The sequence below is a fragment of the Ursus americanus genome, unplaced genomic scaffold (assembly GCF_024610735.1).
Source record: "Ursus americanus isolate L20-20 unplaced genomic scaffold, mUrsAme1.1.p SCAF_51, whole genome shotgun sequence".
NCBI classification, from domain to species: domain Eukaryota; kingdom Metazoa; phylum Chordata; class Mammalia; order Carnivora; family Ursidae; genus Ursus; species Ursus americanus.
Window position 1 is genome coordinate 1,011,172 of NW_028273633.1, and position 5,649 is coordinate 1,016,820.

The following is a 5,649-nucleotide window of genomic DNA, read 5'->3' on the forward strand; positions in this document are numbered from 1 at the left end:
GAAGGGCGGGCCGAGGTGAGGGTGCTGGGCAGCAGGAGTGTGGGCCCAAGCGTTTTGGCGCAGGGGGATTTCAAATGTCGCCAGGAGCTCGGAGGGCCCTGCCCGTTCTCCCATCCTGAATGACTGGTGGCGCCCCTAGAGGCCTGGGTGGCGGCGGGGCGGCAGGGTAAGTCCTGCGCTGGGGCTCGAGGGTTTCCAATCGCCGGCGTGGCGGCGCCAGTCCCCTTCGTAGGGGCCCCTCGGGCCTGATCTAGGGTTAGGGTTAGCCCCCAGGAGGCCGGCAGGACTGATCTGCCAGCTGAGTGGCAAGCGGAGGGGAGGGCCAAGGTGAGGGTAATGGCAAGCGGGAGCGTGGGCCCTAGCATTTTGGCACAGGGGGCCTTCAAAGGTCGCCAGGGGCTCGGAGGGCCCTTCCCGTTCTCCAATCCTGAATGATCTGAGGCGCCCCTAGCGGCCTGGGTGGTGGCGTGGCGGCAGAGTGAGTCCGGCACTGGGGCTCGGGCATCCCCAATCCCTGGCGTGGCGACGCCAGGCCCCTTGGGAGGGACTCGTCTGGGGCCGACCTAGGTTTAGGGTTAGCCCAAAGGATGCTGGCAGGCCCGATCTGCTGGCTGTGCAGCAAGCGTAGGGGCGGGCCGACGTGAATGCGCTGGCGAGCGGGAGCGTAGGCCCAAGCGTTTTGGACCGGGGGTCCTTCGAAGGTCACCGGGCCTTGGATGGCCCTTCCCGTTCTTCCGCTCTGAATGAGGACGGCGCCCCTAGTGGGCCGGGTCACGGAGGGGCGGCAGGGTGAGTCCGGCGATGGTGCTCGGGGGACCCCAATCCCCGGCGTGGCTGCGCCAGGCACCTTGGGTGGAGCCCCTCGTGGGCCGACCTAGGGTTAGGTTTAGACCCTAGGAGGCCGGCAGGCCCGATTCCTCGGCTGTGCGGTGAGCGGTGGGGCGGGCCAAGGTGAGGGTGCTGGAGAGCGGGAGCGTGGGACCAAGCGTTTTGGCGCGGGGGGCCTTCGAAAGTCGTCGGGGGCTCGGAGGGCCCTGCCCATTCTCCCGCCCTGAATGATCGGCGGCACCACTAGCAGCCCGGTGGGGGCGGGGTGGAAGGGTGAGCCTGGCACTGGGGCTTGGGGTTCCCCAATCCCCAGCGTTGCGGCGATAGGACCCTTGGGATGGGCCCCTCGGGGGCTGACCTTTGGATAGGGTTAGCCCCCAGTTGGCTGGCAGGCCCTATCTGCCGGCTGTGCAGCGATCGAGGGGCGGGCTGAGGTGAGCACGCTGGCAAGCGGGAGCGTGGGCGCAAGCATTTTGGCGCAGGGGGCCTTCGAATGTCACCGGGGGCTCAGAAGGCCCTGCCCGTTCTCCCGCCCTGAATGACCGGTGGCACCCCTAGTGGCCGGTGTGATGGCAGGCCGGCAGGGTGAGTCTGGAGCTGGGGCTCGGGGGTCCCCAATCCCCGGCGTGGCAGCGCCAGGCACTTGGGAGTGGTTCCTCGGGGGCCGACATATGGTTAGTGTTAGCCCAAAGGAGGCCGGCCGGCCTGATCCGCCGGCTGTGCAGCGAGCAGAGGGGTGGGCTGACGTTAATGCGCTGGCAAGCGGGAGCGTGGGCCCAAGCGTTTTGGCATGGGTGGCCTTCAAAGCTCACTGGGGGCTCGGAGAGCCCAGCAAGTTCTCCCGCCCTGAATGCCCGGCGGCGCACTAGCGGCCAGGGTGGTGGCGGGGAGGCAGGGTGAGTCCAGAGCTTGGGCTCGGGGGTCCCCAATACCCGGCGTGGCATTGCCAGGCCCCTTGGGAGGGGTCCCTCGGGGGCCGAGCTAGGGTTTTCGTTAGCCCCAAGGAGGCCGGCAGGCCCGATCCGCCACCTCTACGGCGTGCAGAGGGGCTGGCCGAGGTGAGGGCACTGGCGAGCGGGACGTGGACCCTAGGGTTTTCGCGCCGGGAGACTTCGAATATCGGCGGGGGCTCAGAGGGCCTTGCCCGTTCTCCCTCCCTGAATGAACGGCGGCGCTCCTAGCAGCCTGGGTGGCGCCAGGGTGGCAGGGTGTGTCCGGCGGTGGGGCTTGGGGATCCCAAATCCCTGGCGTGGTGGCGCCAGGCCCCTTGGGAGGGGCCCCTCTGGGGCCGACCTAGCGTTAGGGTTAGCCCCCAGGAGGCTGGCAGACCCGATCCGCCGGCTCTGCCGCATGCAGAGGGGGTAGCCGAGGTGAGGGCGCTGGCGAGCGGGAGCGTGGGCCCAAGCGTTTTGTCTCGGGGGACCTTCGAAGGTCGCCGGGGGCTCCGCAGGCCCTGCCCGTTCTAACGCCCTGAATGAGGACGGCGCCCCTAGCGGGCCGGGTGGTGAGGAGCGGCAGCGTGCGTCCGGCGGTGGGGTTCAGGTGTCCCCAATCCCCAGCGTGGCGGCGCCAGGCCCCTTGGGAGGGGCTCCTCTGGGGCCGACCTAGGTTTAGGGTTAGCCCAAAGGAGGCCAGCAGGCCCGAACCGCCGGCTGTGCGGCGAGCAGAGGGGCGGGCCGAGGTGAGGGCGCTGGCAAGCGGGAGCGTGGGCCCAGGCGTTTTGGCATGGAGGGCCTTCCTTTTTCGCTGGGGGCTTGGAGGGCCCTGCCCATTCTCACACCCTAAATGACCGGTGGCGCCCCTAGCGGCCAGAGTGGCGGCGTGTCGGCAGGATGAGTCTGGAGCTGGGGCTCAGTGGTCCCGGATCCCCGGCGTGGTGGCTCCAGGCACTTGGGAGGGGTCCCTTGGGGGCCGACCTAGGGTTAGGGTTAGCCCAAAGGAGGCCGGGGCCCGATCCGCCTGCTGTGCGGCGAGGGGAGGGGTGAGCCGAGGTGAGGGCGCTGGTGAGCAGGAGCTTAGGCCCAAACGTTTTGGTGCGGGGGGCCTTCGAAGGTCATCGGGGGCTCAGAGGGCCCTGCCGGTACTTCCTCCCTGAATGACCGGTGGCGCCCCTAGCATCCCGGGTGGCGGCGGGGCGGCAGGGTGAGTCTGGAGTAGGGCTCAGGGATCCAAATGCCCCGGCGTGGTGGCGCCTGGCCCCTTGGGTGGGGTCCCTCGGGGGCCGACCTAGGGTTAGGGTTAGCCCAAAGGATGCCGGGGCCCGATCCGCCGGCTGTGCAGAGAACGGACGGGTGGGGCGAGGTGAGGGCGCTGGCGAGCGGGAGCATGAGCCCAAGCGTTTTGGCGTGTCGGGACTTCGAATGTCACCGGGGGCTCAGAGGGCCCTGCCCGTTCCCCAGCCCCGAATGAGGACGGTGCCCCTAGCGAGCCGGGTCGCAGCGGGGCAGCAGGGTGAGTTCAGCCCTGGTGCTTGGGGGTCCCCAATCACCCACGTGGCGGTGCCAGGCCCCTTGGGATGGGCCCCTCGGGAGCCGACCTCGGGTTAGGGTTAGCCCCAGGAGGCCGGCAGTCCCGATCTGCCAGCTGTGCAGTGAGCGGAGGGGCGGGCTGAGGAGAGGGTGCTGGCGAGCAGGAGCGTAGGCCCAAGTGTTTTGGCGCGGGGGGCCTTTGAAGGTCACTGGGGGCTCGGAGGGCCCTGCCCGTTCTCCCGCCCTAAATAACCGGTGGCGCCCCTAGCAGCCCGCGTGGCGGCAGGGCGGCAGGGTAAGTAATGCGCTGGGGCTCGAGGGTCCCCAATCCCCGGCGTGGCATCGCCAGGCCCCTTGGGAGGGGCCCCTCGTGAGCAGACCTAGAGTTAGGGTTAGTTCCCAGGAGGCTGGCAGGCCCGATCCGCTGTCTGTGCGGCAAGAGGGGGGGTGGGCTGAGGTGAGCACGCTGGCATGCGGGACCGTGGGCCCAAGCGTTTTGGCGCAGGGGGCCTTCGCAGGTCGCCGGGGGCTCACAGGGCCCTGGCCGCTTTCCCGCCCTGAATGACCGGCAGCGCTCCTAGTGCCCCGGGTCGTGGTGGGGCGGCAGGGTGAGTCTGGCGCTGGTGCTTGGGGGTCCCCATGCCCCAGCGTGGCGGAGCCAGGCCCCTTGGGAGGGGCCCCTCGGGGGCTGACGTAGGGTTTGGTTTAGCCCCCAGGAGGCTGGCAGGCCTGATCCGCTGGCTGTGTGGCATGCGGAGGGGCTAGTCTAGGTGAGGGCGCTGGCGAGCGGTTCTGTGGGTCCAAGCGTTTTGGCGCGGGGGTCTTCAAATGTCGCCCGGGGCTCTGAGGGCCCTGCCCCTTCTCCCGCCCTGAATGAGGACAGCGCCCCTAGCGGGCCGGGTCACAGCGCGGAGGCAGGGTGAGACTGCCACTGGTGCTCGGGGGTCCCCAAGCCCCGGCGTGGCGGAGCCAGGCCCCTTGGGAGGGGCCCCTCGGGCGCCGACGTAGGGTTTGTGTTAGCTCCAGGAGGCCAGCAGGACCTATCTGTCGGCTGTACTGTGAGCGGAGGGTGGGTCGATGTGAATGCACTGGCGAGTGGGAGCATGGGCCCAAGCGTTTTGGCGAGCGGGCATTCGAAGCTTGCCGGGGGCTCGGAGAGCCCTGCCCGTTCTAACGCCCTGAATGACCGGCGGCGCCCCTAGCAGCCCGGGTGGTGGCGGGGCGGCAGGGTGAGTCAGGCGATGGGGCTTAGGGGACCCCAATCCCAGGTGTGGTGGTGCCAGGCACCTTGGGAGGGGCCCCTTGGGGGCCAACCTAGGTTTAGGGTTAGCCCCCAGGAGGCCTGCAGGCCCGATCCGCCAGCTGTGTGGCAAGTGGAGGGACGGGCCGAGGTGAGGGCGCTTGCGAACGGGAGCTTGGGCCCAAGCGTTTTGGCGCGGTGGGCCTTCAAAAGTTGCCGGGGGCTCAGAGGGCCCTACACGTTCCCCAGCCCCGAATGAGGACGGTGCCCCTAGTGAGCCGGGTCGCAGCAGGGCGGCAGGGTGACTTCGGCCCTGGTGCTCAGGGGTCCCCAATCACCCGCGTGGCGGCACCAGGCCCCTTGGGATGGGCCCCTCGGGAGCCGACCTAGGGTTAGGGTTAGCCCCAGGAAGCCGGCAGTCCCGATCTGCCGGCTGTGCAGCGAGCGGAGGGGCGGGCTGAGGAGAGGGTGCTGGCGAGCAGGAGCATAGGCCCAAGCGTTTTGGCGCGGGGGTTTTCGAAGGTCGCCGGGGCTTGGAGAGCCCTGCCCGTTCTCCCACCCTAAATTACTGGCGGCGCCCCTAGCAGCCTGGGTGGTGGCAGGGCAGCAGGGTAAGTAATGCACTGGGCTCGAGGGTCCCCAATCCCCGGCGTGACATTGCCAGGCCCCTTGGGAGGGACCCCTCGTGAGCAGACCTAGAGTTAGGGTTAGTTCCCAGGAGGCTGGCAGGCACAATCCGCTGTCTGTGCGGGGAGAGGGGGGGCGGACCGAGGTGAGGGCGCTTACTAGCAAGAAGCGTGGGCCCAAGCGTTTTGGTGTGGGGGCCTTCAAAGGTCACCAGGGGCTCGGAGGACCCTGCCCGTTCTCCCGCCCTGGATGACCGGCGGTGCCCCTAGAGGCCCAGGTGGCAGCGGGGCGGGAGGGTGAGTCCGGCGCTGGGGCTTGTGGGTCCCAAATCCCTGGCGTTGCGGCACCAGGCCCCTTGGGAGGGGCCCCTCAAGGGCCGACCTAGGGTTAGGGTTAGCCCCCAGGAGACCGTCAGGCCCAATCCGCCAGCTGTGCAGCGAGCGGAGGGTGGGCCGAAGTGATGGTGCTGGCGAGCGGGAGCGTGGG